The sequence below is a fragment of the Corylus avellana genome, chromosome 5 (assembly GCF_965113065.1).
Source record: "Corylus avellana chromosome 5, dhCorAvel1.hap1.2, whole genome shotgun sequence".
Lineage (NCBI taxonomy): Eukaryota > Viridiplantae > Streptophyta > Magnoliopsida > Fagales > Betulaceae > Corylus > Corylus avellana.
Genome location: NC_142494.1, coordinates 4973326 through 4998882, shown reverse-complemented (window position 1 = coordinate 4998882; position 25557 = coordinate 4973326). Strand labels below are relative to the sequence as shown.

At 38.1% G+C, this 25557-nt stretch overlaps 1 pseudogene; it reads left to right on the top strand.

The window, feature by feature from the left end:
- Window positions 1-9114: 9114 nt before the first annotated feature.
- LOC148585258 (G-type lectin S-receptor-like serine/threonine-protein kinase At4g03230) lies at window positions 9115-23344 on the top strand (annotated as a pseudogene).
- The last annotated feature ends 2213 nt before the right edge of the window (window positions 23345-25557 follow it).

The following is a 25557-nucleotide window of genomic DNA, read 5'->3' as shown; positions in this document are numbered from 1 at the left end:
TAGAAACATATAATCCTCAACATTTTATATTCTGGTAGATTGGACAAGCTGCATGCTTCTAGATATGGTGTCTACATAAAAGCTTCATGTGGTATTCTGGCAACCATTAATATTTGCTATGGCAATCAGCTATTTGATTGATTCACCTATATATATATATATATATATATATATTTGCTATGGCAACCATTTAACTTTAATCCATGTAGCAAGTGCACCCAATCTAGGTAAGAGCACTCCCAGCAGACTCCCTATAAGGGGTCTGTTCCTTAAATTTAGGAAATATGTCTAAAAAATCACAAAAAATACCCCACAGCAGATCCCTATATGGTTGCTTAAACCATCAGCTGCTACAGTTGAACCCAATCTTTAGGGTTCAACTGTAGCTATCCTTGTGATTATTATAATCATAAAAAAAAAAAACACTCTCTCTCCTCTTACGCCTTTTCACGCAGTCATCTCCATTATTTTTCTCTGTTCTTCTTCTCCGCCCTCTTCTTCTTCTGCACTTCTGTACTTCATCTAGTTCAAGTAAAGCAAAATTACTAGCAGAAATAGAAACCCAATTGATTTTTGCCCTCAGGAAACCAAATCTCCATCTTCACTCTCACGGCCACTCAAAGGATTTACACCCCTCCATCTTCACTCTCACGGCCACTCAAAGGATTTACACCCAAAATTAACAACAAATAAAACCCACAAAATCAATCATCCCCAAACAACTTCAATCGTTCCAGAACTCACCAAAACTCAACCAGAACTCAACCACAAGCTCCACAACAACCCAATCAAAAATCATCAAGAACACAATTGATTACCCAAATAAAAATACCCAGAGAATCAACCCCATCACAATCAAATACCCATAACTCTCTCTCTCTCTCTCTCCCTCCCTCACTCTCACGTTTTCTCTCTGTTTTCTAAAGCTGGTTTTGCTATAGATAATGATTGAGAGGATAAGAATATAAGGAGGATAACCATTCGGCATAGCAAAAATTCTCCCTTTCTATCTTCGTGAGTGAGAATCTACTGGGGGAAAGTGAGGTAGAGAGTGAGATCTAGAAAGGGAGAGAGGTGTGGCTGGTGTAAAGAAAAGAAGAAAACAGAGAGTGAGAGAGGGAGATGTGACCTGGGAAAGAAGACGGAGATGAGAGTGATGAAAAAGAAAAATGTTTTTAGAATAAAAGAATATATTATTTTAATGAAAATGAAAATAATATTTTAATGATGTAGGGAATGATAAAGGGAAGCTATTGTGGAGTTTTTGTAGGTAAGGAAGCAAAAAGTGGTTTGGATCCATAAATATAGGGAACATAGTTGGGTAGCTGCTGGGAATGCTCTAAGGAAGGATTTTGTCTGATTTGTCAAAAGTTGTCCAGCTCATGCCATTTTTTTATTGGACATGTTTCACTAATAATAGGAGTTAAAGCCAAATTTAATAATTTATGGTGCTTCAAAGTCAAAAGCAACAACAACTAGAAAAGGTTGGACCGTGTGATTAAATCTGTTCTAGAGCAAAGCGCAAAACACGAGAAGGCAAAGGAGTCTAGATAATTGAGAATCTCTTCTTTTATTTTTTATTATAGAAATGTTATCGGTACTAATTCTTTTACTAATAAATGTTAATTAAACAGTCTAAATTGATGTGTATCTTATTCATTAGAGAAAAACAAAATAATTAATTAAGAGAAATATAACGAGTACCAATGAATGAGCTACACATTAGTTTAATAAGCCTCTGTTACTAAAAGAGTTAGTACTCCTAATATTTCTCTTTTCATCAAGGATATGTGAAAAGAATTCCTATCGGAATAGAAAAGGCTCACCCGAAAAATCTTCTTACTCATGAGAGATCTTTTCACGGTCCGTATTATTTTTTATCAGGCCAGAGGGACTCTCTAGCCAGAATAGAGGGGTTAGCTTAGAGATTTTCTTGCTCGGATAGGAGAGCCTCTCTCACACAGCCCATATTATTTTTTTTTGCTTCCTTTTTCCTTGAATAAAAAATAACAAGAGATTGGAATTCGTCCTAAAAAGACATGTCATGCAGCGTGACTCCATGAGATGCAAAGTAGAATAGCAAGAAGAAGAGATAATACTTCTAAGACCTTGATACTATCAAAGAATCTACGAAATCTTCTCTACTCTAAACGGTAGATACTCTCTAGGGTTTGAACAAAAACAATGAAGAAACTCAATTCTGAGTAATCTTATTGATAAAAAGTTAAAAACTGAATAATAATCAAAATCTACATTTTAGGGTCTATAAAATATGTATTTATAGGCCCCCAAACCTTAAACCTAAAAATAATACAAAATAGAATCGGATTAGTAATCTTACGAGGCCTGTTCAGACGGGACATACCCTTGTCCGGATAGGCACTAACAAAGTGCGTAAAAATAACATAGGTGTGTCCAGACGGGCTTTCCCGAGACTTCAATGTTGATAATATATCTGGACACGCAGGACTCATGTCCGGACACAAATTCCAAAAACTCCGAATTACTCCCCATGTTTGGACACGGATGTCATGTCCGAACACTTCGATTGTGTTCCTTCAATACACTCACATCTGCCCAAGTCTTCCTCATGAAATTCCAAGCACCCTAATCCATATCAACATGCCTTGGTTGTTGTCTAGGGCATGCCAGCTGCCCTAGTACAAGTTATGCATATTCGTGCCCTGCTTGGATAGAGGCTGTGCTTGCCCGCTTGGGATGCTTATAGGAACATGGCGGCCATAAAATCTGAAGCCAACAATTCTTAGCTTTATATTATATAAAAATATAAATTTTTTTAAAAAAAATTAAAAGTAAAAAATATTTTTCAAAACCATTATAATAAACACTTATGATTATTTTGCTTTCTCCTTGCTACAGTACTTCTCATAGAGTTCATTGATGTATCTCTCTCGACTAATCTATGGAGTATTGTAGTCTTTTTAGTCACAAGAAAAGACATGGACATGCATCGAATTTGGTCTTCATATGTCTTTCTCATCATGTTATTAAAATAACTCGACACACCCAAAAAAAAAAAAAAAAAAAAAAGAAAGAAAAAAAGAAGAAGAAAGAAGTGGTAGAGATGCTTTGTAACAAGAGACCCGCTTAATCACATCTTAAATTCTTTCCCTCTAAAAGAGAAAGAAAAATATGAAAATCAGGAGGACCCCATTATTAACATAAAATGTATCTTTAACAAAACCCGACAATCTTAACCTCGCTGGCCGCTTTGCTTTTTCAATAATTCAACATAGTCTGGTAAAAAGCTAAACTCAATCTTGCTGTAACTTGTGTATGGCTAAATTGGTGTTAGTCGTTTTGAATTTTATTGATGTTTTGGTATGGTTCTTGAGGGAGCATGTCTGCGGTTTTTGCCACCTAAACTTTTCGGAGCAGTTTTTAAAGAGCAGTTGCTACCGTGGTCACATCTAAATTGAATAACCACAGTTGATCGTACCAACGTATATTTTTAATTAAGAAAAAAAAAAGGTAACTTGTAGTTAATTTCTGTCAACTTTCTTCTTTCTTCAAATTCTTTTACTCCCATTGGTCTCCACTCTAATCTGAAGACTGCCGCACATGCTTCCCGCTTGTATTTATTTTTCTTCTTTTGCTTGACTTTATTGTACCCTATGGAGTCTAGGAGGCTAAATGTTAAATTCTTGAGAGCAGCCATGCACTTTTCCTTTTTCTTATCGGAAATATCCATCTTTGACAAAATGTTGAACGTAACTAGCTCGGCATAGTTACTTGTTTGTTTCATCTCAATTTCTTTCGGGTGTTATTTCATTATTTCAAATGGTTAAATTACCCTTTTAGAAGAAAAGTTGTAGGTTCAAAGGGTAAAATAACGTGCCCTTTCTTTTTCTTTTCTAAATAGAAAAAAAAAAGATCAAAAATCAAAAATCAAAAGTCAAAAATAAAAAATGGTTAAATTACGGCTTAGTTAATACAGATTAGCTATCAAAAATAAAAAATGGTTAAACTACTTGTCCTAATCCGACACGCTCGATGATGCAGCCTAACTTAGTGAGATGCAGAGAAACATTAACAAGAAGAACAGCTAAATAATTCTTAAATCTTGAGTCTATCAATGATCCAAGAACTCTTCTCAAAACTATAGAGTCTATCTATAGCCCAAAGAAAAATATGATGAAAACTCACTTATGAGTAATTCTTATTTAAGAGAAAACTGATAAAATCCACATAAACTGTTTTTCTAGAGGCTATAAGCATGTATTTATAGCCCCAAGACTGCTATTACTAGTAAAACACAGAATAATAACTCCAAAAACCCTAATCCTAGCAAAACATGGAAAGAAAGTCGGTTTAAACTTAAAAACGCAGCAAAAATAACATAGTGTTCCCGCGTGCGCTCGATCACAGGACGCAGGCGCTCGATCGCACTTCCAAGGGCTTGGTGCACTCGATCACGCGATCGATCACATTCACAGGAGAGGATCGGTCGCAGTTCCAGGGACTTCTCTCGCACTTCCAGGGCATGAGCGCTCGATTGCCGTCAATGTGCGATCAATCGCAGTTCCAAGGACTTCCTTTGCTGCAGCGCGAGTTTAGGATCATGTCACCATCTTTCGGGGTGTCTTCACACTACCATCTGTTCGGGTCTTCCTCATCTATTCCAAAGCATTGTGGTCTACATCATCCTCCCCAGGCTGGACAGAATTCGCCCTCGAATTCACATCCTCATCCAATGAATCTCCCGTAAAAGGCACAAGATGCTTGATATTGAAGACATCTGAAGTCTTGATGTGGCTGGGCAACTTCAATTGATAAGCATTGGAATTGATCTTCTTCACAATCTCTACCGGGCCAATCTTGCCAGCCGCTAGCTTATTGTACTCACCAACAGGAAATCTATCTTTAGTTAGAATTGCGCACACAAAATCACCATCTTCAAATTCCAAAGCATGCCGCTTCTTGTCCGCATCCGCCTTGTATTTTGCCATTGATTCTTGTAGGTTCTTGATGGTTAACTCGTGGCCCTCTTGTATCTGTGCAAAAGATCGTCTGCCTTAGTGTGTATCCTCTTCAAATCAGGGAGAGGGGCTAAATCCAATGGTGCACGTGGATTACTCCCATAGATGATGGTGAACGGGCTAAGGTCGATGCTACAGTTGATTGACCGATTGTAAGCAAACTCAGCTTGGTACAACTGCCGGTCCCATGACTTGAGATGCTCACCCACTAAATTCCGAAGCAATGCTCCTAAAGACCAATTAACAACCTCTGTTTGCCTGTCTGTTTGTGGATGATAAGCGCTACTGAAATCGAGCCTTGTGTGAGATAGTTGCCACAAACATCGCCAAAAGTTGCTAAAGAATTGCGTGTCGCGGTCAGAGACAATGGACAGTGGTAATCTGTGGAGTCAATAGACCTATCGAAAATAAAATTGTGCCACATTCACGGCATTGGTAGTCTTTTTGTATGCAATGAAATGAACCATCTTAGAAAATTGATCAACTACCACAAAGATGGAATCATTACCTTTTTGGGTCCGAGGTAAACCCAACACAAAGTCCATGCTCACATTAGTCCATTGACCCTCCGGAATAGGCAACGGCATATATAATCTGGCATTAGTAGCCACTCCTTTTGATACTTGGCACACCCTACAATAGTGCACAAACTTCGCCTCCTCCTTCCTCATGCTCGGCTAATAAAACTTCTCTGCTACTAGTTGGAAAGTTTTGTCGCGCCCCATGTGCCCTTCATTATGGCGCTCTTAAATAATCCTCAACCGTAGATTGCAGTCGGGAATGCATAGCTGAGTGCCCTTGAAGAGGAACCCACTATGTAGCCCAAAATGACTCCGAACTCCCAAAGATACCTCACCAACAATAGGGCCAAAAAGAGGATCAATTGATAAGGAATCTTTTAGAAGGTCAAAGCCAATTACTTCATTCTTCATTGTGGTCAAGAGCATCGACTTCCGGCTGAGGGCATTGGCCACCTTGTTCAAAGTTTCGGACTTATGTTTGATGGTGAAGGAGAATTATTGCACATATGCAGCCCACTTCGCATGCCGGGAGGATAGTTTGTCTTGACTATGGAGGTGCTTCAAAGCCTCATGATCTGAGTACAAGATAAAATTATTGTAGGCTAGTTAGGAGCTCTAATGCCTCAATGACTGCTCCAATGCATAAAACTCTACATTGCAGGTGCTGTAATTGAGCCTTAAACCACTCAATTTTTCACTAAAGAATGCTACCGGCCTACCCCCTTGAATCAAGACCGCTCCAATGCCGACTTTGGAAGCGTCACAATGCAACTCGAAAGGTAACTCAAAATCTGGAAGAACAAGCAATGGCGTCGAGGTCAACTTGAGCTTAATCAACTCAAAAGCTTCAGTAGCCACCTCACTCCACGAGAACTTTCCAGCTTTCATACATTCCGTGATAGGCACCATGATGGTGCTAAAATCATGGATGTAACGCCTAGAAAACGAAACCAACCCATGGAAACTTCTCACCTCATGTAAAGTAGTGGGTATGGGCCAATCCTGCACGGCTACCACCTTGGACTCATCCACCGCCAACCCTTCCTTAGACACCACATAACCAAGAAAAAGCACCGAATTTGTCATGAATGAGCACTTGGTTGGTGATGCTCAGAACTTCTCTTTCCGGAGCACTTGAAGTACATCCTTCACATGTTGAATGTGTGTCTCTTTATCGGGGCTGTAAATAAGGATGTCATCGAAGTAAACCACTATGAACTTCCCAATAAAAGGTCGAAAAGCTTGATTCATCACACTCATGAAGGTGCTAGGTGCATTAGATTACCCGAAGGGCATCACCAACCATTTATAGAGGCCCTCTCGTGTTTTAAACGTTGTCTTCCACTTGTCACTTGGCCGCACCCAAATTTGATGATACCCACTCCTTAAATCAAGCTTGGTGAAGGTTGTTGGCCCGCTCAACTGATCCAACAAATCATCCAATCGGGGAATAGGAAATCGGTACCTCACAGTGATCTTCTTGATGGCCCGACTATCCATGCACATCCGCCACGAACCATCCTTTTTGGGAGTAAGTAAAGCTAGTACCACACACGGGCTCAAACTCTCTTGAATATGCCCCTTGGCCAATAATCCCTCCACTTGTCGCCTCAACTCCTCATGCTCTTTGGGACTCATGCAGTAGTGTGGCCGGTTAGGTAGACTCGATCCCGGCACTAAGTCAATTTGATGTTGGATGTCACGAAAGGGAGGTAATTGATCGGGTAACTCCGCTTGAAAGACGTCTGCTAACCCTTCTACTAAGCCCTTGGCCCCTTCCGGAATCTCTCATATCTCGTTGCCTTCTTTACCCACCAATAGATACCCACAATCAGACTTTAACATCTCCTTAAGAAACTTGTGTCTGGCCAACAAAGTTTGACGCGTCCCTTTTGAAGGTTTGGGTCCGTCTCTCAGATAAAGTAGGAGAGTGAGCTTCACATTGTCCACCAAAAAACTGTAGGTATTCTTCCTCCCGTCATGATGAGCATTCCTATCGTATTGCCATGATCTCCTGAGTAATATGTGGCATGCATCCATAGCCATCACGTCACTCCATGCTTTATCCTTATACTTGTTTCCAATGGAGAAATTCACAAGGCAAAGTTTAGATACAATTACCTCGTTTCCTTTCTTGAGCCACTCCAAGCGATATGGTGCAGGGTGCTTCTCCATCTCAAGGCCCAACTTTTGGACTGCTTCTTCCACCATGACGTTCTCACAGCTGCCCCCATCAATGACAAGCTTGCATCTCTTACCTCCAAGTGTGAAAGTCGTGTGGAAAATATTGTGGCGCTGACCGTCGTCCCTCTCCACTTTTCAAGGCATATAACACACCCTCCTAACCATAAATAAATGGGTGTCATCCCCGGTGACAAATTCTTCGTCGGCTCCACCAAAATCATCAAAGTTTGCTTCTTATTCCTCCTCTTCTCCTTGCTCACCCATGCCTTCTCTAGAGTCAATAAGTAGGCCATTACCATATTTCTCTCCCTTGCGGCAATCAGCCATCCGGTGACGCGTCTCACCAAATCGAAAGCATTTGGGACCGGTAGTGGCTCCGGTTCGGTTTAGTGGCCCCCCGGCTGTGGGAACCCTACTTTGGCCGGCCGGTTGAATAGTACCCCTGATTTACACCACAGCCTACAGATTACATTAACAATTCAGAGGGCCCATGCCTGATGCCTGCCGGGTTTGTTGCTTTAGTCCAAACCTTTGGGTTGTGGATGTGAATGTTATCATGGCTTTCGGGTTGAGGAAGATGAGCTTTGGCTTGTGGTTTTCTACCCTCAATGCCGAGAAATAAGACCTACTTATGCATTGGTTTGAGTCTGTTTGCCGCAGATCTGCTGTTTATTTTAAAAATTAGTCATAGGTTAGTGGATTTTGTTTGAGTCTAGAATGTAATACGTCATCTTTAACGCTTGTAACCTCGTAACTTCAGCTATAGTTGCTTCAGAGCTTTTGCTCTGTGTTATTTGAGCTTTATGCACGTTTATCAATGAATGAGATTGAATTAATTCCTTTAAAAAAAAAAGGCCCACGCCTTGTGAAGACAGGTTGAAAATTGAAACCTCGAATGAACAATTCCAACACAAAAATACAACACCTCTCATATCTATGTAAGAGAGGGCCCATGGCTAGTGAAGACAGGTTGAAAATTGAAACTTTGAATGAACAATTCCAAGAAGATTAGAAGAAGAAGATATGCAACATGAAGCCTCCGTAGAGGTAGAGAAATAGATATAGTGGTAGGTGGAAAAAAGTTATGCAACCTGTTAATCGTTAAGTTGCTTAGTCTTAGTTTCAGATTGGATTATCAGTCCAAATTCGAAGGTACAACGAGATGATAAGAATCTTCAGTATGGTGCCAGAATCTTTGCATGCTTTATTCGTAATGGTAAGCCATGGAAGAAAAATCAAGTGTAGTAAGAAATAGATATAGTGGTAGGTGGAAAAAAGTTATACAACCAGTCAATCGTTAATTTGTTTAGTCTTAGTTTCAGATTGGATTGTCAGTCCAAATTTAAAGGTACAACGAGATGAGAAGCAACCTCAGTATGGTGCCAAAATCTCTGCATGCTTTATTCGTAATGGTAAGCCATGGAAGAAAAATCAAGTGTAGTATATTTTCTACAAGTTACTCCATCTTTTCCTTGTACATACTCCTGTTGTGTTCTTGTTCTGTGGATTGCTATGCTAGAGACACTTTGAAGCAAGGCAAGTAGATTACTGGAAAACAACCCCTGTCTCCAGTGGAGGAACGTTTGTACTGGGATTCTTTACCACTATCAGAAGCTCTACCCACAATACGTTCGTTGGGATATGGTACAAAAATGATCCAGAAACAGTTGTATGGGTTGCCAACCGAGACAACCCTGTACTTCATGGTTCCACTGGAGTTTCTTTTGGAATTGCAGAAGATGGCAAGCTTCAAGTATGGGATATTAATACTCGAAAGCTTTATTGGAGTGTAGGTAATGAGGCTTATCCGTCTACATATCAATCTATGACTGTGAAGCTCATGGCTTCTGGAAACCTGGTCTTAAGCGATGATGATGATCAGTTGGCGAAGGTTCAGTGGGAGAGCTTTAAACATCTGACTGATACATTTCTTCCAGGTATGAAGATCTATAAAGAGCTGAAGTTGACTTCATGGAAAGGTGATGGTGACCAGAGAAGTGGGCAATTCACGTTTAAGCAAGATCAAGAAGAAGAGGACAAATACGTCATCTCACAAGAGGTACTGGGTTTTATTGGGAGAGAACAGGATATTAATTCAGGTAAATTATATAGGATAAATGAAATGCCATAAGACGTAGCGTACTTATTGTCAAATTTCAGCAGGAACTCCTATCTCAAAAATTCCACAAGGTTGGTGATGGATTACAATGGGCAATTAAAGTATCTGACCGGGGAGAATCAAAATCATCTTTGGTCTTCGAAATGGATATGGGGGGTGCCAGATGATAAATGTAGCTGTGGGAAATTTGGCAGCTGCAATTTTAAGGATACGATAGCATGCAAGTGTTTGCCAGGGTTCAACCCTAGTGACCCGAAGAATTGGAACTCTAGAAATTTTTCTGATGGATGCACCAGATATTCGACATCATGTGACGCGAATGACACATTCTTGAGCTTAAAGATGGTGAAAGTGAGCGAACCAGACTCTAAATATTTCAAGGTTAAGAATGAAACAGATTGCATAAAGTATTGCCTTGAGATCTGCCGGTGCCAAACTTATTCATATGAGGTAGCTAAAAACAGCAGCCAAGGAGGTGAAACCACTACTAGTAGGGACATTTGCAAGATTTGGACTGAGGATGTAAGCGATCTGCAAGAGGAGTATGCAAGCGGTTGTAACCTCTCTATCCGCGTTGAAAAACCTAAATACGACTCCAAACGACTCATATTCAACTGCCTAGATGTTTCACTCAAATTAAACAGAATAAGATCTAACCTAACAATTAATATTCAACCAAACACAGATATGTAATGAATAATCAAGAACACAGAGATTTGGTTACGAAGAGGAAACCATTTAGAGAACTCTCTAAATGTAAAACCTCTCCGGGGCAGCCAAACTCAGGAAATCAATCCACTATAAGAAGAATAAGGAATACAAGAAGAATTACAAAACCTCTGCAATTGACTCTTCCTTGCACACGACAAGCGACCCACTTGACTTTTACCGCAGTAGCCCTTTTCAGAACATCTGGCACAATTCTTCTATAAGATTTCCTTTCACCAGAACTCTGATTGGCTTCACGTATTTAATCTTTACTCACATAAACTAGAACAATATCTCTCTCTAAGCTTTCTGCATTTGCTCTCAAAATATGTACCTCATAATGGACAAAACAGATTGTTTAAATAGAAAATAAATAGCAATTTAGTGGCTGTGTCCGGACATGGATAAGTATATATCCGGACACGGCTAAGGTTACATATGCGTAAACCCGTGGTGTTGGGACAGCCAAGCCATGTGTTCGGACAGGCCATGCAAAGTGAGCTTGCTGGATATTGGGTCCGGACTTGGCTTTTGGCGTTCCGGATAGGCCATGCAAAGTGAGCTTGCTAGATATTGGATCCAAACCCGGCTTTTGGCGGTCCGGACAGGCCCTTCAAAATAAGCTTGCTGGCTATTGGGTCCGGACCCTACTTTTGGCGGTCCGGACAGGCCCTTCAAAGTAAGCTTGCTGGAAATTGGATCCGAACCCAGCTTTTGGCGGTCCAGACACGGCCTTCAAAGAAACTCATTTTCATCAACTTACATGCAAATCAAATGTGCCAAAAACATAAACTAACAAAATCCCCCTTTGGCCATTCGAGGACAAAAAAAAATATAAATGAAAATGACACATAAACTCCCCCTTTTTGTCACTAAAGGACAAAAGGAAGCACAAAAAAAATTTAATGGAATTCTAGAGTTAAAAAAAATAACTAACCCATTAAATCTGAAAAAAAAAAAAATAGACACAATAAATAGAAATAGTCCCAAAACAAAATTTCATGTGTCTTGTAAACAAAGCAAACAAAAATTAAGAGTAGTGTTGTCAAAGGCTGTCCTTGATTTGCTTCACATCTTGCTCCAAAGTCGTTAGGCGTTTGTTGATAGCTTCGATGCTTAGGCCTTGAGCTTGAAGTAATTCAATTATTTTATTTAATTGATTGGAAACATCTGATGATCCCGAGGAGGACACAGCTAGAGGATCTAGAATGATTGGAGGAGCAGGGTCAGCTGGAGCGGGAAGCCTCTGAAGTTGAGCATTTGATTTCGTCATTGTTGCTTTTCCAAAATACCCTTCAAGAGATTCCACATGTTTATTCCCAGCAATTTTAGGCAATGTGGCTTGTTAGATCTTTTTGATGAGGGCGCCATATGGTAATGCAATAGAATGGTCTTCATGAAGCTCAATCATTGTCAACACCATATGAGTACATAAGCAAAATTCAACACGCCGAATGATGCCATAAATCATCATTGCTCGTTCAATGGTCACATGACTATTTCGAGAGATCGGCCAGATATTCTGCAGCATAATCCGAGTCAACAACCTCTCTGGACCCCGCACATATCCAATAGGAATTTTTTTCTTGTCTTCGTCCCATACATGCTCCCTCCTAGGATTAAGAACTGCCATGATTTCATCTTTAGTTGGTTGTGGCTCGGTCTCCAGAAATGGAAGTGGCTTCTCATTTGTCAAGGGAATCCCAGTAACTTCACTTATCAAATCAGGAGTGATAATGAGAGTTTTCTCTGAGACCTTGGTCTTGAATGACGGGTCACCAACCAAATCAATATCTTCGATGTTGTAGTAAAATTCCCGAACCAACTATTGTATGCATTCACAGGAATGAACAAAGATGTCCATTTATTGGCGTGGAATATCTCATAAATGAACCGAAAGGGTTTAACAAGAAGATCATTTTGCTCTACTCCACGCTCAATCACAATGTTGCGTGTCAGAACTTTGTCTTGTAATATTGATTTTTCTTCTTGAGTTTGCTTCCTCCTAGGTGTGGATTCCGACAATGGATAAACCATTTTCTCCAGTCAAACCCCAAAGAAGGAAGTAAATGCCAAAACAATAACATAAATTACTTGAATTTGTCATTTTGTCAAAACTATGAATTATATGAATATGAAACATGTGATCCCACAAATGAGGTACATGCACCATAAACAAATTCTAAATGTTGAACACAACAGAAATTACTTATTTCAAGAAGAAAAACTTAAATAAATGCAAAAAGACTTCTTTTTGACATTTTATCGAACAGATGATAGGCATTGATTATAACATTAGAAAGAGTTCATGAATAATGAAAATATCTTGTCTAATCACATCCCAACCAATATCTAAATACCCATAACATTGAATAAGAGCAATTTAAGTAAAGAAATTGAGCAAAATAGCTCAAAAAGATCTTTTAGGCATTTTATCAAACACATGTTAGGCATAAAATTTTGGACTTGGAAAATACGGTCAAGAGATGAACTACCCATTCCTAAATACATCACAGATTATGTACTATGCCACAAGCAGATGAGAAGTAAAGAAATTATCAAAAAACAGTCAATCAATTCGAATTTGCACTTTTGAACCCAACTTTCAAACCCTATCGATTGGATTCTAAAACAAACTAGAAAGAAGACAAAATGCAAGTTTAGAAGACATACCTTGTGCGATGGAAAGGATTGAGACTTTAAGATGAACGATGGAGTCACAGAGCAAAAAAAAACGAAGAAAAAAAATTGAAGCAAGGAGTACTTCGGCCGAGAGAGAGAGAGAGAGAGGGGGAAAAATGAGAGTGTTCAGGCTTTTAAAAGAAAAAACACGATAGGCGTGTTCAGACAGGTAAGTGACGTGTCCGGACATCCTCCCCCTCAAATTTAAAAGAAAACAAAAAAAAAATTAATTTTTTTTTTATTATTTAAAAATAAAAGACAACTTGTATAGATACCCAATAACTCATGCATGTCCTTATGAATATCTTATCAATACAGAGTGATAAACATACTACACACACACTATAAATGTACCATATGCATGAAGGACCCTTGTTCTGTGAATTCAACAAAGTAAGCAATAGCTCAGAAAACTCATGCGAAAGGTGTAGTGTGTGAAAACTCCCATTAAATAAGATTTCATCAGTGGAAGGCAAATCTAGACAGACATTTTGTAAATGAAAGACAAATAGTCTGATTCAAGCCACAGTCAAACCTTATAATGTTAGGACCTAGATTCCCTCATCCGATACACTCCCCCTGAGACTAATCATTCATTTTTCATCATGTCCTTTACTAACCATCTATTTCTGCAATGATTTGATCATTGATTCTTTTTATAGGGACATATAGAAGCAAACATAAGTCATTTGAGCATATTTTATGCTTTGAGCATTTTTTTTTTTATTGAAGAAAATGCCGGAATGTTTAGGAGCTAGGTTCAACTAACGAGTTGGTCAAGTGGATAGAATTGACACTACCCATCTTCCAAAAAAAATTGTTTGATCCGAATTCCCAAACACAAATCAAAAATACAAACTTAATAGGGGCAAAGAGTGCACAACTTCGAACATGAGAAAAACTGACTCTTACTCCCTCAACAGTATTCAGAAGAACAAGGCAGATCATAAAACATATGAAACATTATATGTAAATTGTTGAATTATTGACCCCACTCATATGTAAGACATGCATTTGGGAACAATACATGAGATAATGACCACCGAACAAGGGAAAAAATATCACAGAAATAACACATAGAAAAAAAAAAAAAAAACAGCAAAAACAAACACAATGCCCTAGAACAGCAAAGGAAAAATATCAATATGCTTAATTTCTAGGCATGTTCTATGTATACGATCATGAAAGATCGTATACACCAATAGCATTCCTGAGATACTTAAACCTAGATCTATTTAGGGGTTTTGTAAACAGGTCAGCTAATTGATGTTTAGTAGGCATAAATTCAAGAGATACCACCTGGGTCTCCACCAAGTCACGGATGAAATGATGATGAATGTCAATGTGTTTCGTGCGTGAATGTTGGACCAGATTCTTCGAGATATTTATGGCACTAGTATTGTCACAGTAGACAATCATCTTCCCTTGAGCAAATCCATAGTCCGCAAGAAGTTGTTTCATCCAGATTAGCTGTGTGCAACAACTCCCAGTAGCTATATATTCGGCCTCAGCAGTAGAAAGAGAAATGGAGTTTTGTTTCTTACTCATCCAGGCGACCAAGTTTGTACCCACATAAAAACAACCGCCAGATTTACTCTTTCAATCATCCGCATTACTGGCCCAGTCAGCATCAGAATAGCCTGCAAGCTCAAGATTTGTGTTAGTAGAAAAATAAATACCAAAATTGACAATGCCATTTACATACCTGAAGATCCGTTTAACTATTGTCAGATGGGATTCCTTTGGATTAGCTTGAAATCGAGCACATACACCCACACTGAAAGATATATCTGGTCGGCTAGCTGTAAGGTAAAGTAGACAGCCTATCATGCTTCTGTACCAAGTTTGGTCAACAGATTTCCCAGCCACATCTACACTCAGCTTAACACTTGTACTCATGGGTGTGTGAGCATGACTTTTTCCATCCAAACCGAATCTTTTCACAAGATCTTTGGCATACTTTGGTTGAGACACAAAGATACCTTTGGTGGATTGCTGGACTTGAAAGCCTAGAAAGTAAGTCAATTCACCAACCATACTCATTTCGAACTCTTGTTTCATTTCCTTAGAGAATTGATGAGCATATGAGTCGACCGTAGAGCCAAAAATAATGTCATCAACATATATTTGGACAATGAGTTGTTGGCCGCCTTTCCCATGGATGAACAACGTACAGTCAGCTTGTCCTCGAATAAACCCATGTGCAAGAAGATATGTTGTTAGACGCTCATACCATGCTCTCGAAGCTTGTTGCAATCTATAGAGTGTCTTTTTCAGCTTGTAAACATGTTCCGGATATTTAGGATCTTGAAATCCTTTTGGCTGTGCTACATACACTTCTTCTTGAAGAATGCCATTAAGAAAAGCACTCTTGATGTCCATCTGATACAATTTATCTGGAAATGACATGAAATGCTCAACAAAATTATGATGGATTCCAATCTGGCTACTTGTGCAAACGTCTCATCAAAATCCACTCCTTCAACTTGAGTGTATCCCTGAGCTACCAATCTAGCCATGTTTCTTACCATTGTACCATGCTCATCAGATTTATTCTTGAATATCCATTTAGTGCCGATGATATTTTGATCTTTTGGTCTTGGAACCAAATTTCACACATCATTCCGAACAAACTGATTGAGGTCATCATGCATAGCAGCAACCCAACTCTCATCTTCTAATGCCTCATTAACTTTCTTTGGCTCAATCTGAGAAAGATAATAGGAATAAGAGACTTGATTAACCACCCTATTTCGCAGTCGTAGACCTTTATTAACGTTTCCCAGCAAATTTTCTCTAGGGTGATTAAGTTTAACTCGTGAGAAACCATATTTGAAATTGGTGAAGGAGTCTTGTCTTCTGCAGCTGAAGATATTGACGTACGGACTGCTAAAACAGTTGGACTAGGAGGTTCATGAGTCTTATCAGAAATACCAACTTGCTCCCCCTCAACATGAGGTTCTTCTTCCACAAGGTGATCATTGGTAGTTTCATCATCGATGACAACATTGACTGATTCCATCACTGACTTAGTCCTTGTGTTATACACTCGACTAGCTCAACTTGTAGTGGAATACCCAAGAAAAATACCTACGTCACTCTTTGAATCAAACTTCCCAAGTTCTCCCGGTCACGAAGAATGTAGCACATACTTCAGAACACCCGAAAGTATTTGACAATGGGCATCTTGCCTTGTCATAGCTCATATGGTGTCTTGTTAGTTGTTGGTCTGAGAAAAACTCGATTGACAATATGACATGCCGTATGGACTGCTTCTCCCCAGAAATGTTGTGCCAAATTCTTAGCATGTATCATGACTCTAGCCATTTCCTAAATGACTCGATTTTTCCATTCTTCTACCCCATTTTGTTGAGGAGTTATGGGAGATGAGAATTCTTGTTGGATACCATGTTGAGCACAAAAATCTTCAAAACTGGAATTCTCGAATTCTCTGCCATGATCACTACGGAGTCGTTTGATGAGATAGTCTTGTTCATTTTGTATTTTCTTGAACAAGATCTAAGCTTGTTCAAATGCCTCATATTTTTCTGTTAACAAAATTACCCATGTATATCGAGAGAAGTCATCTACAACCACCATAATGTATTTCTTGCCTCCCAAACTAGCTGTCCGTGTAGGCCCCATGAGATCCATGTGAAGAAGCTCGAAGTTTCTAGAGGTAAAAATACATGTAGTCTTTTTGTGTGGAGTTCTAGTTTGTTTTCCCAATTGACATGGTCCACACTTTCCTTTATCAGCTTGATGAATCTTTGGTAAATTAGCTATGGCTTCTGTCTTTGAGACTTTGACTAGATCATGAAAATTTAGATGCCCCAACCGTTGATGCCACAATTCTCAAGTGTCCATGGTTGCCTTGTTGCAGTTTATTTGAGATTTTGAGGAGAGACAATAGCAATTGTCAACAATGTGTTCTCCTCCCATCAACCATTTTCCTTGAGAGTCAAACATGCTGCATTCTTTCTTAGAGAACTGAACCACTAGATCATAATCACAAAACTGACTAATTCTCAATAAATTTGCCTTGAGTCCTTCAACATACAACACTTCTTGCGGAGTAGGAGCATCGAAAATTTCCACAATTACTTAACCGATCACCTTCGATTTGCTGCCATCTCCATAAGTGATGCTTCCACCTCCTCTGCCTTCTTTAAGTTCTTTGAATAGAGACTTATCACCTGTCATATGTTTGGAACAGCCACTATCCAGAAATCACAAACATGAGTTAAGCACACTTCAGGCAGTATGAGCAACTAAGCATAGATGATCTTTCTTTTTAACCCAGACCTGTTCCTTTTGAGGAGGTGTTTTCACATGATTGTCAATCAAATTAGACATATCTTTTACATCAACAGAATTAGACAAAGCTGCTAACTTTTCACTAATGAGTTTCACTTGAGCAGTTAAAACCTTTAGTTGATTCCCAATTCCAGGTTCATCTAGTCTAGGGATATTCTGCTGAGACCATGGTTGTTTAGCCTTAATTTGAAAACAATTTGGTCAAGTATGACCTTTGACACCGCAGTGATAACACGTAGGGATAAACTTGGAATTGAAGTTAGTCCTTACCGGGACCTTGAATTTTAACTTATTCTTCTTGGTCACATCTTCTGAGGTTTCTTTAGGTAAACAAGAGTTCTCAATCACCACATCTTTCATTTTAGGTTTCACAAACATAATTTTAGAAGTGGTAGCAACATTTGAAGAAGATGAATCATCATGTTTATTAAAACCCAATCCAGTCCTGTCATATGAATGTTTATGATTTCCTAACATTTGATTCAATTTATCACTAGAAAATTTCTTTAAATGATCATTGGAATCATTCAAATCCTTTTCCAGGGATTTAACTTTAGCAATCAACATGAGGTTTTCACAAGTCAAGGTGTTTCGAATAGCTAGACATTCATCCATAGATTTCATTAATCTCTCTTTCTCAAGTTCAGCTTCTTCAATTTATCACATTCCACAAACAAGTTAGTATAAGCAATTTGTAAATCCACCTCATCATCAAATTCAATTTCAGACTTGTTTAGCATATGAGGTGAGTTAACAGTCTTATAATCATTATCATAGGAAGCAGTAAAAGCTAGATAATTCACTTCTCGTTACTTGTTTAGCATATGAGGTGAGTTAACAGTCTTATAATCATTATCATAGGAAGCAGTAAAAGCTAGATAATTCACTTCTCCTTCAACTTCTTCTCCAGATTTCTCATCATCCGACTCATCACTCTAAGTGACATTAAAAGCTTTACCTTTGGACTTTCTCAGGTTTGCACATTCAATTCGAATGTGACCCCGACCCCCACATTCATGACACTTGCGTCTACTAGTAAACCTATCCTTCTGATCGGTCTCTAAGTTCTCTCGTGGATTACCTCTAACTTCACCTCTAGGTTTTACAAATACTTTTGAGTCCCTATTTTTAAACTTTCCATTCGCGGGTCTAAAGATTTTTCTAAATTTTTTAGCAAACATGGCAAATTCTTCATCATCCTCAGAATCCTCATCAAACGAACCACAAGAATTGACCTTAACATTTTTCACCTTAAGAGCAATGTTTTTAGTTTTCTTATGTTTGGGTAGAATTAGCTCAAAAGTCTGAAGAGAACCTACATGTTCTTCTACTCTCACAGTATCTAAGTCCTTGCTCTGTTGTGTAGCAGCAATTTGAGGTATAAGCCTCTCAGGTAAAGACCTTAAGATTTTTTTCACCACTTTAGCATCATCTATTTTCTTTCCTAAATTAATAGTAGAGTTTCTAATGACAGTAAGCTTTGAGTAGAATTCATCAAAAGTTTCATCTTCCTGCATTCTAATATCCTCAAACTGAGAAACCAACATTTGAATTTTTGAAGTTCTAACAACCTTAGTTCCTTCATATGTGATTTCTAAAGTTTCCCAAGCTTCCTTAGCTATCTCACATCTAGATATTCTTGAGAATTCCTCATTTGAAACAGATATGTAAATAGCATTTATAGCTTTGTCATTAGCAGTAGCATTATTCTTTTCCTTCGTTGTCCATTCAGCTATTGCTTCATCTGGACGTGTCCATCCAGATTCAACAATATGCCAAACGTTAATGGATTTAAAGTACGCTCTCATACGAATTTTCCAAAGCGTATAAGTAGCTTCGTCAAAGACAGGAAGGGAATTAGGAGCAACAGTATGAGACATTTGATATGGAGTCTCGGATCACACTCAGGAAATAATTCCTTCACAGAGTGAACCTGCTTTGATACCAATTGAAAAACCTAAATACGACTCCAACTGACTCCTATTCAACTGCCTAGATGTTTCACTCAGATTAAACGGAATAAGATCTAACCTAACAGTTAATATTCAACCAAACACAGATATGTAATGAACAATCAAGAACACAGATATTTGGTTACGAAGAGGAAACCATTTAGAGAACTCTCTAAATGTAAAACCGGACAGCGAAACCCAGGAAATCAATCCACTATAAGAAGAATAAGGAATACAAGAAGAATTACAAAACCTTTGCAATTGACTCTTCCTTTCACACGACAAGTGATCCACTTGACTTCTACCGCAGTAGCCCTTTCCAGAACATCTGGCACAATTCTTCTATAAGATTTCCTTTCACCGGAACTCCGATTGGCTTCACGTATTTAATCTTTACTCATAGAAACTAGAACAATATCTCTCTCTAAGCTTTCAGTATTTGCTCTCAAAATACGTACCTCATAATGGGCAAAACAGATTGTTTAAATAGAAAATAAACAGCAATTTAGCAGCTGTGTCCGGATAGGGATAAGTATGTGTCCAGACACGGCTAGAGTTACATATGCGTAAACCCGTGGTGTCCAGACAGCCAAGCCATGTGTCCGAACAGCCCATGCAAAGTGAGCTTGCTGGATATTGGGTCCGGACTTGGCTTCTGGCGGTCCGGACAGGCCTTTCAAAGTAAGCTTGCTGGATATTGGGTCCGAACCCTGCTTCTGGCGGTCCAGACAGGGCCTTCAAAGAAACTCATTTTCATCAACTTACATGCAAACCGAATGTGCCAAAAACATAAACTAACACGCGTAGCAAAATCTGACATAGGTACTCCTTTTACATATTCGAATGTGCTGGAATTAACTCAGTAGCTGAATTGCACCCATAGACACTGATTTGGCTAATTAATATATATGGAAAAGGAAGTGCGTGCTAGTATGGAGTTCTAAATGCATAGCACTAGTCTTTCTTTTACTGCTTAACTATGATATTACGTTAACCTCAAATCCACAAAATTTTGTTAGACAATTTAAGAAATTAACATTGCTTGTTCATAATCACCTCCAACCCTTGGGCTGTCACTGTATTTACAGAAGTATTTTACATATCAAGCACCTCGTTACCATGTATAATGCTAGATAGGTTCATAACACCACACGGCCTAAAGCTCATTTTTTAATGTTTAATTACAATTTCAAACCTTATTTCTTTGCAAAATCAACCACAAGGAACTGTGAGCCTTGTGGCACAAACCTGATCCCCCTATTCGCTAAGCACTGGACCAAATTGTGGTGACCCCATATACTTCAGTTTCGATTGCAACTATTCAACAGGCCAGGTTAGCTTCAATCTAATGCCCAATGGCATCTATCGAGTCGCGAGTATCAATCCAATTACACGAAAATTTGTCATCCAACTCAGATATGGGACATATGATAGAAATTCAGAATGGATCGATTTGCAGCTCAATGCGTCATCTCCGTTTAAGGTGGTTAGCATTAGATACAATTTTACTGAAGTTAAAGAAGTAGCAGAGATTAGTTAGGAGCCCCCACAACAAGCCCCAACCTGTAATTCATCCAGAGACTGTAAGGATTGGCCAAATTCAACTTGCGATGGAAAGAAGAGGTGCCTTTGCAACCAAAACTTTCGATGGAATGGATCCACTTTAAATTGTACTCAAGGTTAGGATGCTAATCATATATACACCTCTGGAAGATTATGACTACTTTGTTATTATTGAAGAAAGACTAGTGCGATGGTGGAGGATTCTGTGCTAGGACCCCTGATGAACTGAGCACATATCTTGCTTTCAAAAAGTATTCTTTTACTTTATGTATCATCACCTCTAATTTTACGTAGAAATTGGGAGGTGTTTTCTAGAATTTTCAAAATCATCTTTAGCAATATCATGATAACCTTGCCCTAACAATATATTACAATTGCAAAAATGATTCTCAACAATACATCTTGAATTTTATTTATCATCATTTGATTTAGCCATTGGAGCTTGTTCACTTTCATAAACATAACGGGTGTCCTATTTCTTTCTTGTAGAAGGTTATCTTCCTCCGTCGTTAGAAGAGCCTTCAAAAAGAAAGAAGGCCAGGTTGCCTCTGAGTGTTGTGGTATCTCTTATAAGTGTGTTTGCTCTCACATGTACCATTACTTGTGTATTTGTATGGAGAAAAATGATGGCCAAGAAAGAAGGTAATGGCTTTTCATAATGCACGCCGTGCACGGTCTGAGGTTTTGTCCCTTTGAATTAAAATAATACTAATTATCCTTTCATGTCATTATATCTAGCTTGTAACTAATATATATGGTTATCTTCGAAACTCAGAAAATAGAAGAAGTGAGGAAAGAAATCGAGTACTTCGCACATTAGACCATGAAAGACATCTCAAAGACTTGATGGGCTTGAGAGAGTTCAAAGAAGATGAAAAAGGCATATATGTACCATTTTTTGATTTGGAAAGCATTCTATTAGCTACAAATAGATTCTCTGATGCCAACAAGCTCAGGCAAGGGGGATATGGGCCTGTATACATGGTAATTTCATCAACATTAATTGTTGTAGTGGTCATGTAAACTAGTTTATGGTTATTGGTAACGTTGTGAGTATGGTGTCTTAGGGCATATTTCCAGGAGGTCAAGAAATTGTGGTAAAGAGACTCTCAAGTGTCTCGGGACAAGGCTTATAGGAATTTAAAAATGAGGTGGTGTTGATTGCAAAACTTCAACATAGAAATCTTGTTAGACTTCAGGGATATTGCATAAAAGGAGATGAAAAGATTTTACTCTATGAGTACATGCCCAACAAAAGCTTAGACTCATTTATCTATGGTTGGTCTCTAAACTGAATTCCTAATATCTTGCAGTGCTTGATAGTCTATATATCTCTTGTTTGAGTAAAAGTTAATTTGTTACTGTTGCTAAAACTATAATTGAATGGAAAATGGAAAACTTGCAAGATCAAAAGCTAAGCATGTGCTTGGATTGGGAAATGCGCATCAACATCATTTTGGGAATAGCTCGTGGGCTTGTTTATCTTCACCACGACTCCAGATTGAGGATCATCCATAGAGATCTGAAAACTAGCAATATTCTTTTAGATGAGGAAATGAACCCCAAAATTTCTGACTTTAGCTTGGCAAGAATTGTTGGAGGCAAAGAAACCGGGGCAAATACAACCAGAGTAGTTGGAACTTAGTAAGCACAATTTTCAATCCCAAATATTATGTTTAAACAAAGAATATACAATAAGTGCATACCTTATCTACTAATAAATATTGGCATGCAGTGGCTATATGTCTCCAGAGTATGTAATAGATGGACTTTTCTCAGTTAAATTCGACGTTTTTAGTTTTGGTGTAGTTCTACTTGAGATTGTAAGTGGAAAAAGAAATACGGGATTGTATGAGTCAGAACTAGCCAGAAGCCTTATAGATTATGTAAGTGTGTTTAATTTTTCGTAATCACTATTTTTTTTTTTTTTGAGTCATTTTATATTTCATTCCAATTATGATTTTAAAATTGTCACAAGCGTGGAGGTTGTGGGGAGAAAACAAGGTGTTGGATTTAGTGGACCCGGCTCTACATGAAGTTTGCAATGCAAATGAGTTTGTAAAGTGCGTAAATATTGGACTCTTATGCGTACAAGGAGACCTCTTATGCGTACAAGAAGACCCAAGTGACCGTCCCACCATATCAAATGTTATTGTTATGCTTAACAATGAAGCTGCAACAATTCCAACTCCAAAACACCCTGCATTTGTTCTATGGAGAGGCCTTTCTAGCCAAGCTACTTCTTCTAGTAAACTGGACACATATACCAAATCAACTAGTAGTTTATGAGGAAGATGACAATGGATGATACCAATGCAAGTTCTTGTGAGTCTTTTATGTTCAAGTTTACTGTATGATTTTTTTTTTTTTTTTAATTTTTTTTTTTTTTGAGTAGAAGTTTTAGAGGAAAAATAAATCTGGAATCTATGAGAGGAGCTTGCACATCCATGGGATATGATTTGATTTCTAGTCAAGGAGACTGCACATCCATTTTTCAGTAATGTCAATGAAATTGACACCAAGAAAAACATTTCATCCGATTAGATTACATGTAGTGTTTGTCCGATATGGGTTATATATATATATGCCCATTCTCTACAGTATTCAATGTGATTCAATATACAATCTTATTCTCAACATGGTATTAGAGCACATGTTCTGAATCACCGTTCTTAAATTTATTAATTTTCTAGCATCCTCTCCAATTCTTTTTCAGCTGCGATTTTCAGCAAAAGCAATCTCTCTATCTTTTTTGGTTATCTCTCTTACTATTATCGTTTTGAGCTTATGACTACATTAATTGAAACCTCGGAAGACAACTGTTCCAAAGTCGCTGAGTGCATCCTCGTTGGAGATTCCATGCACGTGCCGCCTAAAGGTACTGTCGTTCTGCCATGCGCCACCACTGTCATTCGATCAACTTGGTTGCCTGCTGTTCCACAAATCTGCCATTCGCCATCACAGATCCGTCAAGACCTCTGCCAATGCACCCCTACGTGCCAATAGTTCCTTTGCACGTGATATTCATGCTCCAACGATTTTGTTTTTATTATTAAATAAAATTTTTTTTTGTAGTTTTGGAGGCGGACATTGTCTTAATTGAAAGTTTTTGGAGGACATTATCAATTGGATAATAGTTTAAGGATGGAGCTTCGAATTTAATGAATTCCTCTATAACCTTTTTTTTTTATTATTATTTTTCATTAGTATTATTTATAATTTTTGCAATTTTTTTTTAAGCAATTTAAAAAAAAAAATTGAAATTAAAATATAATGTAGTCATTGAAAGAAGCGCGGCAATTAAAAGTTGAATAGTTAAATCGTAAGCCAAAGGAACCTTCTTAAGTCCACCCCTGGGCAGATTCGGGGTGGCCTTCGCCCCAAACGAGGGGTGGCTACTGCCCTCTAATTTTTTATTTTTTTAAAAAAAATTATTTATATTGATTTTATTTAAAAAATAAAATTAATATATATATTATAAATTTTTTTTGGGGAAATTTTTTAATTTTTTAAAGATTAAGAATGTGTGAGTCCCTTCTAAAAGGGGACATGCACTATACACGCCCCCTTTTAAAAGAAAACGTGTGAATAGTAACACCTCTAATTCTAAAAGGGGACTTGCACGGTTCACACATCCCCTTTAAAATGTCTCCTTTTAGGGACATTTTTCACTGTTTGAACATTCTTAATTTTAATTCTAGTCACTTTATTTGTAACATTTGCAAAATGCCCCTATTTAAGCGTCCCTAATTAAATAGAGTCGTTTTTTGACCTAAAATATCACCTTAATTAAAAATGTCCCTAACTCTTAACTTCTTTTGTAGTGATTCCTAGAGAAAAAAATTGTTAAGTAGTAGTAAACAAAAAATAATGGTATTACCTCCACGATAACAAAACAAATTAACATTTTCAATGGTTTTAAGATGACTAAAATTGTTAAATAAGCCAAAACTTTTCAATGGTTTCATTGGTCATAATGGGTGTCCTGGTCAGGAAGTTGACAAAACATTTGAATAGAAGCTATTACTTATTGCACACCACATAAGTTGCCTTTGAATCCATCATTAACTTAACCACCAATAAACACCTTTCGGTATTATTCTCCCCGCCAACTGCTATTTTATTTTTTTTTTATTTTTTTTTTTATGAAAAAAATATAAAAAGGCCCTCTAAACTATTCTAAACAGGAAATCGTTTAGCTGGATCAAAAAATATGACCCCAAAACGACAAGTTGTTTAGCTAATGTGAAAAAAAAAAAAAAAAAAAAAATTGGTTGAAAAAGGCCAGAGTGGCTTTAATTGGGCCCATGTCACCCATCTTATGGCGATTTGTTAGTCCGGTTATTTGGTTTAATGTTGGTTTTGATGTTGACCCATGCCTATTTTCGGCGGATTCTTTGCCCTTTTATGGGCCCAATTCAGTCATTTTCTTTGTCACATAGTTGGCCTTTGTTCTATTGTGGCCCATTATCAATCTATTATTGTCGGCTTAGTTTTTTGCCCATTTCCAG